At 44.5% G+C, this 11135-nt stretch overlaps 1 pseudogene; it reads right to left on the bottom strand.

Moving 5' to 3' along the window:
• Positions 1 to 3208: 3208 nt before the first annotated feature.
• LOC120445248 lies at positions 3209 to 3974 on the bottom strand (annotated as a pseudogene).
• Between the last annotated feature and the right edge of the window lie 7161 nt (positions 3975 to 11135).

Genomic DNA, 11135 nt, shown 5'->3' with positions numbered 1-11135 from the left:
AACGTAAAATCGAAGCTGCCCACGTACTAGGCTTAGGAGGACTGATTTTGGGCGGGGACGAGTTTCTTTGGTTCACGCTGCCGGCGTACTAGGCCAAGTAGCCAGGTCGCTTGTGAGGCACGTGACCAGGGAAATAGGAAAACTGTTGTGGAGTCCGAACATATCGGTCAAATAGCAGCAGGTTGTGGAGTCCGCAAATATCGGTCAAACAGCCTGATTTTCCGACGACTGGCGGGAGGGGGTTTTCGGACATACCCTGTCTTAGGTGGACCAGTTCACATATGAAGCCATCGTAAAAGCTCTCCAGGAGAAGGTGTGCCAGTTCACATATGGAACCATCGTAAAAGCTCACCAGGAAAAAAGAGGGCCAGTTCACGTACAGAACCATAGTAAAAGCTCCCCAGGAAAAGGCGGGCCAGTTCACATATGGAACCATAGTAAAAGCTCACCAGGAGCTGCATACCAAGCAGAACAAAAAAAAAACAAGTACCCATTTACGATACCAGGAAAGCCACTTTATCAATATAAAGTTATGCCCTTCGGACTGAAGAATGCTTCGCAGACAATGACGCTACTAATGGACAAGGTCATTCCAGCGGAATTGCGGAATGAAGTCTTTGTCTATTTGGACGATTTATTGATCGTGTCGGACAGCTTCGAATCACGTTGGTGATTAAAGGGGGTGCAGGGCATGTAAAGGCGGCTGGACGTTGAACGTAGAAAAGAGTAAATTCTGCATGCGTTCCTTGAAGTATCTTGGACATATTGTCGGAAATGGGGTCATAAAAACTGATCCCGAAAAGGTATCAGCCATGACCGATTTTCCGCTGCCAAATTCTCTTAAGAGTCTCCGCAGATTCTTGGGCCGGGTCGGCTGGTATAGAAAATTTATCCAGAATTTTGCGTCGCCTCTGACCGATTTATTGAAGCCAAGACAGAAGTTTGTGATGATGGCGGAAGGAAGGCATGTATTCGATCAGTTAAAAACAATGTTATGTTCAGCTCCGGTTCTGCGCAGCCCGGATTTCGAAAAGCCGTTCTATGTGCAGTGCGACGCAAGTAAGACTGGTGTCGGCGGAGTCTTGGTTCAAAAAACTTCCGAAGGCGACGATATGGCCCTCAAATGGCTCATGTCGCAGCCGGACTTACACTCGCGGTTGCCTCGTTGGGCTCTGAAGTTGCAGCGATTTAACTTTAAAATCGAGCATCGGAGCGGCAAACTAAATGTCGTGCGCTACCGACGCGCTATCTAGAGTAAATGAGGAGGTCGAGGCATTGGAAAGTAGTAGTGGTTCTCTGGTCGATTTGGACTCAGAAGTATTCAAGTCGGCAGAGTATGTTAGTTTTGTAGATCGGCACAAAGAAAATGTGGATAAGTTACCCGATATAAAAGTAGTCGATGGCATGGCGTACAAGAGAACAGAGCATTCCACTGGTGATTCCCTGAACGATCAGTTCATTTGGAAGTTATGGATTCCGAAGGATTTGATCCAGGATGTTTTAAAGAATTCCCACGATCATCCTATGGCTTCGCACGGGGGAATTCACAAAACGCTATAGCGTGTTCGGAGGCATAGTTATTGGCCTGGGTTAATAAAAGACGTAAAATCATATGTTCTAGCTTGTGATACTTGCAAGATGACAAAAGCTCCTAATACTGTTCAGAGACCGCCAATAGGGGTTCCTCCGGAGTCAGAAAGATTTTTCCAAAGATTATATATCGATTTCTTGGGCCCGTATCCGCGCTCTAGAAGCGGAAATATTGGAATTTTTATCGTTTTAGACCATTACTCCAAGTTCGTCTTCCTAAAGGCAGTCAAAAAGCTATCAGCCGAGGGTGTCATAAAATACCTGCAACAGGAATCACACGTATGTAGTGCCGGAGACGATTATTTCAGACAACGGTTCAAAATTTAAGTCTGACCTATTCCAGAAGTTCGTCCGGGAGTACAGAGTCAGTCATGTTAAGACGGCAGTGTATTCCCCGCAATCAAATGCGTCTGAAAGGGTAAATAGATCGGTGATAGCGGCCATAAGATCCTATGTTTGGCCTGATCAGAAAAACTGGGACGAAGAGCTGAGTAGTATTTGTTGTGCTTTACGATCGGCGGTTCATTCCATCTTGGGTACTTCGCCCTACTACATGGTGTTCGGGCAGCGGTGTTCCACCTATAAATTGTTAAAAGCTTTGGGTTTGCTGCAAGACCATTCCGCAGTGTTCTCTAGGGAAGATTCCTTAGAATTAGTGCGCAGCAAGGCTGTCGAGGTGATGAGGAAGCAGAACGAAAAGAACGAACGAAATTACAATCTCCGATCCAGAGAAGTTTCCTACGAAGTTGGCCAGGAAGTGTTCTACAAAAACCACAAGCAGATTAATTTCCAGGCAGGATATAATGCCAAGTTAGGCCCAAGCTACCTCAAGGCCAGGGTGCGGAAAAAGCTAGGTAATGCGTATTACGATATAGAGGATCTGCAGGGACATTTGGTTGGGCGATACCATGCTAAGGATCTGAGGCAATAATTAATTGCCCCAAGCTTGGTGTGATCAGTCTTGGGAGTGTCACCCCCAAGTCCGATCTTGTTGAGGGGTCAGTTTGTAGCGCTTGTGGCAATAAAACTAGTCGGCAGGCAAGAAAGGCGGTGGCGCCATCTACATGTCGTTCCCGTAACGAGAATAGGGGGCAGACGGGGAAAGTCGGGAGTGTTGGGATAGATAGAGGCAACATAGGCATCCGTCAGGTCTCGGCAGATACCGTAGGCTCGGCGGGTGAGAGCAGGGATAGCTTCCCAGTAACTTCAACTCAACGCCAGCTTTCTTTTCTGCTTGGGCTGTTCACGAGAAGAGTTGGGCGCTGAAAGAAATTGAAGGCGTTATGAAGTGGCAGTGAAAAGAAAATGGCGAAGCACTAAGAAGGGAAAAATCCAGCCAAAAGCAGCGCCAAGTCCAACTGCAGGGTAAGCGAGGAATAAAAATAAGTGCGATTTGGGCGGTGGTGCAAGAGGTCTATTGTTTTAGTGTAGGTTTTTATTTTATTTCTGTTATGCTGATTTTTGATAACAAAGGGGTCTCTTTCGGTTTCGTTACGCGGGTCTTGGACAAGAGTTACGATCGATCAATCGCTACTGTTGTTTATAACGATAAATAAAAGTAACACAAACTAACTAAGCTGTGAGGGATCGGATCGATTGTGGAGCGAGGCTAGACAGCCTACAAAGTGTAGATCGATTACACGTTGGAGCCCTGCTTGACCATCGTGTCCTTGTGCAACTGATACTGCAGCGAGTTGTTGCGTCCCAGACGCAGGGCATCGCTCAAGGGCAGCCTCCTCGTTGTTTCCGTTGGCAGTCCAGATGGATATCTTGTTGCTCTCGCCGCGAATGTTTACAACAGCACCGCAGATCTGATCGGAGTGATCGAAGGCCTCACCAATCAGGCAAAGCAGCACATCAAGCCATAGGTTATCCAAATCGCTCTTGGAGCTTTTGTTAAGGGTAATGACCCAACGACCGCCCTGTTTGTTGGCTGCATCTTCCCACATGGGACGAATGTTCTTCTTGAAGAGCGAGTAGTCACTGCCCAGCTTGATCTCTGATGGGGGTTTGATGTGGTTGTACAGGCTCCAGAAGTCCTCGACGGTATCGAAGCTGGTAATCTCGTTCTGCATCCTCCCAGGACTTGGACCGATCGTTTTCAAGGTACCACAGCGTCCAGACGTTCATGAGCGGATGTTTTAACAGCTGCTTGGTGCGCACAGCATCGTCGCCGGCGGGAGCGTTGGTGTTGCAGTGTTTCCGGCTGGTTCGCCAGCCTCCTGTGGATCCTCCTTGGGCTTGACATCCTTAGCCTCGGCCTTGGCGGGCGCTGCAGTCGATGTGGGTGGTTCCGGACGACCCAATGGACTAATGGACTTGGGATTGGCAAAGTTCTTCATTCTGTGAAAGTCGCTCTGCATGCTGGCGGCCGTGTTTATTGGATGCGTTTGAGGTGGTAGGATCAGTTCTTTTTCGGCTGCGGAGTGGATTCGGATCGGTTTCGATTCGCCGTGATTCACTTGCCGCTCTCTCTTTGTCGTGGTGTTTGTGATAGTTGAGGTGGTGGTGGTGGTTGGTGATTTGGCGCTTAGTACGAGATCTAAAATCGACCAAAAATTCGGCCTAACATCGAGCGGAATAACGATCGAATTAATACCCTGGAAGAGCGGGTCGTTGGCCTCCCGAATTCTCGCAGCGAGCAGAAGCGGAAATCTTATGAGAAAACAGCTTATTACTTAATTAATCCCTGACCTTTCGCAAGGTTTAAGTTAAGAGTCGGAAAGTCAGAAAAACGGCCCCAAATAGTTAGATCCCAATTAGCAAATTGGCGATACCCATTTTTCCAATTCGGCCGGAATTTATTATCTTTAAGTTTCTCTTTTAAAAAACTGCATCGTGACGTCAGAATCTCAATGGTCTGCAATTTCTACTTGTTTCTAATGAGCACCTAAAGAAGAGAACGAAAAGGAATGATAGAGAGAACTCAAGTCCAAGTCCCCAGTTGTCATTTCGAATTATTGTTCGGCGGACGCAAAACGGAGAAGCGGAATTGTAAATTTTGTCGCGCGGGTGCATACGCATCGGTGTAATTGGGAATCAGCGGCGCGGGAAAAGCCGAGGATCGAGAGGCTGATGGCCGGCAGATATTTTTGTTAGTTTTTTTAGTTCAATAAGTTATGTTAGTCGTATTCCGGTGAGGAGAAGAAAAAGTGATTAAGAATAAGCGGAGACGAAAAGAAAAATGGCAGTGTAAAGAAAAGTGTGAAAAGGGTAACAAAGAAGGATCGGCTAATTTTCGTCCCCCGTATGCGCTCTATCTCTTTCATCCTTTTTTTTCTGTTTTTTTTTTGGTTTGCTCAGCCTGCAATAAGGTGTGGGGCCTCGTGGTGTAGTGGATAGCGAACCAACGTGCTAACCACGGGGTCGTGGGTTCAAACCCCACCCATGACGAGAGCATGGCCATACAAAACTTTCTCTCTGAAATGCATTTCTAACTCTTAGAAAGTATTCTTCCACATAAAAAAATGCCTATTACAACAATTTTCGGCAACTTCCACTTGCCCCAACGCCCCACCCCCCCTCCTCACTACATGGAAGAAAAAACGGGGGCACCCACATAGTACCAAGCGCACTCTGTGTTTTTCTGCGAACAGCAACAACACCCAGCAGGGCAAGCGCGTTACCAGACTGTTCGCTTTTCTACGAATAACAACAAAACACCGTAGACGCCAATCCCCGATGGCGACAGGTGGCAGCCCCACCACTGGGATAAGCCAATCACCAGATCGGTCGAAAAACTTATAACGATTACTGAAACAAATACGAGAAATTCAGCTCTCGTAGAAGCCACAAGTTCCCGAGAGGAATAGAAGGAATTAAAAAAAAAAAGGCACAGTGGGTCAAAGACCAAAAATATATTAGCGAAAAGGATTATTAATGTTTTCAACAGGTGCGGAAACCAACGGAAGCGCTTTCGTCGGTGGAACCTCGGATCTCTGGTGAGTGCACAAATCTCTAGAATTTTAGTGGCGATCATTAAAGAAAGAATGCAAAGAGATTAAGCCCACGATATTTTTCGCTCCTTGTCCCACTGTATGCGCGATTAAAAGTAGGGCAAAGTTTTAGAGCCTCTGAACGAAGGGAAGAGGAGAAACGAAATTTCAAGTTCAAGGTTAAGCGCGGAACATTGGGATAGAATCTGACTTGTTTTTGCTTTGACTCTCTTTAACTTTTTCTGCATTTTTTTGATCGTGCCACCACGGCAGCAGTTTACTTTAAATATTTATATTTTGTCGATGCGTTCACAATTCGCTATTATATGCCTTCGTCTCGTTCGCATCCGCATAGTTTAGATGAGATCTAATTTGTGAAGTTTACTTTTAAGTTATGTTTACACAAGAATCTTTGTAGTTGTTTAAGGCATACTTTTATATCGCATGCGATTTCTGCATATTGTATACATTGGTTTCGGGCGTAGATATTAGTCGTTGGCCCGTGTTCATTTTTCTTCAAGTTGTTAGTTGTAAGGAATTTCATTTAGTATGCTAAGAATAAATTTTATAATGTGGTAGAAAACCTTTTTTTTGCCTATGGCTAGGATAACTCCCTCGTGAACATGTGTTAGTAATCTAAAAATGGGCCGTTAAAGTATAGTGTGCAATGCATTTTTTTTTTTGAGAAAGGCGGCCAAGGCAGGGCGGGCATTAGCGAGCCTCGAGGCCATCAGAGGATCGCAAGGAAGATGAGGAAAGGTAGTTGTCGTCCGATTTTCTGTGTTATGTTAAACTCTTTCAGCCCTTAACCAATTCTTGTCGCTACACGCGAATTTATTTGAATATTTAGAGGAAGATCAGGCTGAGGTATAGGGACAAGACCACCACCACACATAGCCGACAAGGAGCAGCTGGACAATTGCACGTGCGTCCCAAATACCTCCCACCACCACCCAAGCCGAGTAGCAATCCGTTACAGGACCTTGCCTCACCGCTGATATTACAGTTGAGGTGGATATAGAATGCGTAGAAAAGGTCTCATAACATCGACCAATAATTATAGTTGACACCTAAAATTGTACAGTGTATTAGAAGTACGCGGCACCCACTAAGAAAAGGTCCCGGTTTGAAGCTTGTTAAACGCCAGCGGTTGTTTAATACAAAAAAACAGCAGATAAGTGAATTTTTTACTTTGTCCCAGAGAGCCTGTAATTGCCCAACCCGGACGTTGTTAGAGTGAACAGACGGTTCTTGGTGTGCTGGGGAACGTACTTTGGCTGGCAAGATAACTCATTTAAGCTCAACGAATATTTTAAATTCCAAAGTCCAGCCTATTTTGCATCAAATGAATTCGATGGACTTTTATTTAAACGCTGATTCGGTTAATCAGTTTAATGAAGCGGTTTTAATAGCGCGAGTGGAATGGATCAATTCCCTATCCCTAGCTATTTACATTACTAATATTGTGGATCTTTATTTTCGATCTAGGAAGCCATGGTTGCAAAATCTGGAAACAAAATCTACGATGCCATTTAAGCATGGTGGAACTGGGACCCATACACTCGTTGGAACCCTTGAATGCGAATAATAAAAAGATTATGAATTTACTGATTAATCGATTTGATAATAAAGTTTTAAACTTTCAGGCAACTTTCACGTGTAGGCAATATTTGGTTTAAACAGTGTCGAGAAGGAATCATCAAACGGTCTTGGGAAGCTCAGTGATTGCATAAATTGTCAGCTGCAGTCAATTTGAAATCTGCCATTAAGCAACCAATTTAGGATGTACTTCTGATTCACATCGTCGCTAAAAAACTAGATCAGAGGACGCGGGAAAATGGGACGAGGATTTATCAATCAATGAGCTTTCTGCCTAGGTGCAGGATGATGGAAAACTTGAATCAAGCCTTGGTAACTATAACACCAGGCCAGCAGGTTGGAAAAAACTTGAATAAATATAACCAAAATACATTTATTGATTCTGCTACTAACTCAAATAAACCGTTATGCTTATTTTGTAAGGCGAGGGATCATTATTTATTATCATTACAAAGAATGGAAATATATAAGGAAATATATAGGTTCCACCTTTGCCTTAGCTGTTTGCGCAGGGGATATAGTTTGCAGCACGGCATATCGACTTATTGCATATATTGTCGCATAAAGCACCACTCATTATTGTATATACATCATGACCCACCCGCAACATCCACATAATTTTCAACTCCGTCATGTGACACAACGTTGAAAAATACAACTTAGAACGCTTAATTATTATCTAAAATTAAAACAATGCTATAGTAGAGTTCCCCGACTATCAGATACCGGTTACTCAGCTAGTTAAAGTACGAACAAGAAATTTATAGAAATAGAAAAAATCACAAATTAAAAGAAAACAAGAGAGAACGCTATAGTCGAGTTCCCCGACTATCTGATACCCGTTAATCAGCTAGTGGAAGTGCGAAGGAGTCTTCGACACTGACAGTTTTTGGCGGTTTGTGGCCGTTAGAGTGGGCGTGGCAAAAAGTTTTTTGACAAATTGATAGAAATTTACTTGAACGAAATGAAAAATGAAATGAAAAAACATTTTTCAAAAGTATGTGCGTCGCTGTTTGTGGGCGTGGCAACATGAATCGACAAATCTGCGCTGCGTCCATGTCCCTGAAGTCTAATACAAAAATAAAAAAATATCAAAACATTTTTCAAAAGTATGTGCGTCGCTGTTTGTGGGCGTGGCAACATGAATCGACAAATCTGCGCTGCGTCCATGTCCCTGAAGTCTAATCTCAACTTTCTAGCTTTTGTAGTTCCTGAGATCTCTGCGTTCATACGGACGGACAGACAGACGGTCGGACGGACAGACAGGCAGACGTACAGACGGACATGGCCAAATCGATTCTATTGATCCTGATCAAGAATATATATACTTTATATGATCGGAAACGCTTCCTTCCTTCCTGTTACATACTTTTCAACGAAAATAGTATTCCCATTTTCTCTACGAGTTTTTTTTATTCCTCCCGGGAACTTAGGGCTTCTACGAGCCTTCCATCTAACTCTGTTTTGTGCTGTCTGTTTAGCATTTCTCATGTTATGTTTATTTGGGCAAGTTCTTGTTGACGGGTTCTTCTCCATGTTGCTCTTGGCCTTCCTACCCTCCTGCTTCCTACTATGCTACTAGGGTTTCTCCTGAGAGCGTGACTATCCACATCCATTTCTTCTTCCTTATTTGGGTGTGTATCGGGGGCTCGCTTGTAACGCGCCACAGCTCTGTGTTGGCTATTCTGTTTGGCTAGAAAATCGCACATATGACTCTCAGGCATTTTTTGTTGCGAGCCATGTCTCACTTCCGTATAGCAGTATGGATTTTACACACGCATTGTAGATCCGGAGCTTTGTCGTGAGTCGCCGAGTCTGTGAAAGATAACGCAGATGTCGTCTGCATAGTCCAAGTCCTCAAGGTGTCTGGTGAGGCTCCACGTAATTTGGCGCCTGGACAAGCATGCTTCGCTCATTAACTCGTCGACCACGATGTTGAAGAGTAGAGGTGATAGCGGGCAATCTTGCCGATCTCCGGTATTCGTCTGGAAAGGTTCACTTGTTTTTCCGTTGTGCAGTACCGCCAAGTTGGCATCGTCATTCAGCGATTTGATGATAGCGATGAGGTTTGCAGGTACTCCTTTTCTTGCAAGTGATCGCCATATAGCTATCCTTTTCAACTGAGTCGAACGCCTTCTTGAAGTCGATGAACAGGAGGTAACAGCTTGCTCGGTAATTATGCGTAGTGTGTTTGCCTGATCTACGAAACTCCTGTGTGGTCTGAACCCTGCCTGTTCGTCTCGGATTGTTGGCTCGATTTTTTTCTGGAATCAGTGTTCCTTGAGTAGTTGCGGTTCAACTTTATTTCAAGTTCTCCAATGATCACTGTCTATAGATGCTCCCCTTTTGTTCCGTACGCCCAGTAGTGAGTGTCTCCATTTCCTGCTAATGCAAATGTGGTCGATCTGGTTGCCCGTGTTACCACTAGGAGATGTCCAGGAGTATTTGTACACATCTTTGTGTGGGAATATTGTGACGCCGATGACCAGTTGGAATAGCTGGCAGAGTTCCCCTAGTCCGGTGTTGTTGGGGCCTACTTTCGCATTAAAGTCACCCATAAGGATGTTAATGTCAACTTGCCGTGTCTTGTTGAGCGTTGCTATGAGGGCAGTGTAGAAGTCGTCCTTGGTGTCATCTTTGGCGTCTTCCGTCGGGGCATAGCATTGTATGATGTTTATATGTCCAGCTCTACATCTGAATCTGGCTGTCATGATTCTATCAGAAATGGGTTCCCAGGAGTGCAGTGTCTTTTTTATGCGTTTGGACACGTAAATCCCCACTTCGTATCTGCTGCCGCCACTGTTGCCATTGTGTAGGACTAGATTGATATTTGATGTTGTTGTTTCCCCACTGCCAGACCACCTCATCTCACTGATTCCAGCTATTGCAATATGGAGTCTCTATTTCTCCGTCTCGAAGTGTGCTAATCTAGATGGTTCTCTCAGAGTTCTAACGTTCCATTGTCCAATTCGTGTCCGTTTTGATAGGACTATGGTCGTCATCGAATTTGGGAAGCCGTTTATGTTTAATCTTCTCGTTTCTGTTTCGGTAATCGGTTTAAGTTTTTCGACCGAACTGGTGATTGGCCAGATGCGGCTTATCCCAGTGGTGGAGCTGCCACCTAACGACATCGGGGAGTGGCGTCTACGGTGATATTGCTAGTCGCAGAAAACCGAACAGTCTTGTAATGCGCGTCAGGCTCTGCTGGGTGTTGTTGCTGTTCGCAGAACACAGGGTGCACCTGGTAACTATGTGGGGGACCCCGTTTTTACTCCGTATTTTTGTTATTTTGTTTTTCGCTCGAGTCCCACGGCCACACCTCCCGCCCAACCGACCGAGGGGCGCTGCCGTGTATCGTACGGCTCGAATCGCGGGAAGATAGACGCGATATAGAAGACAGTAAAGAACGAGGAAATATATATATATATTTACGAATTCAGTCCGAGAGTTTAATAAAAAAATAACACGGTTGGTTTGTGATATTTTATTAAACGTTTTATTTATTCCAATAGAGGAAGAACTAGAGCCTTTGAATTATCACTTAGTTGGACAATGGATTTCGAAGTTGAAATGGGCTGATAGCGTACTCAGAACTGAACTGCCTTATGGGGACATGTTTGCGTTTATATAGGCAGATTGGGATAGCTTAAGAGTGAAGTTTAAGAGAATTAAGTTATAAATGTTTATTAAGAGAGAAGATCTCGAAAAATATGAGAGAGAAGCTCCCGAAAAATAGGAGTAATAGGAGAATCCTGAGACCATTGCGTGGGCGGAAGTATTTGTTATTTCAGTTGGCCTCGCCAAGTGGTCAAATGTTTACGATTTGTTATTTCAGTTGGCTTCGCCAAGTTATCGAATGTTTAGGGGACGACGTTGGCTCGCCACAGAGTCTAGACTTTGGAATATGATGCTGTGCGTAAATGACAGCTAGGCTTAATCGAAGGGCTCTCGATCTTTGATTACATTTTGTTCTTAGACATTATTGTGTGCGTGTGAGTTGTTACAATAGTG

Source organism: Drosophila santomea, chromosome 2R, assembly GCF_016746245.2.
Source record: "Drosophila santomea strain STO CAGO 1482 chromosome 2R, Prin_Dsan_1.1, whole genome shotgun sequence".
NCBI classification, from domain to species: domain Eukaryota; kingdom Metazoa; phylum Arthropoda; class Insecta; order Diptera; family Drosophilidae; genus Drosophila; species Drosophila santomea.
The sequence above is the reverse complement of the archived record's forward strand: the minus strand, read 5'-3'. Positions and strand labels throughout refer to the sequence as shown.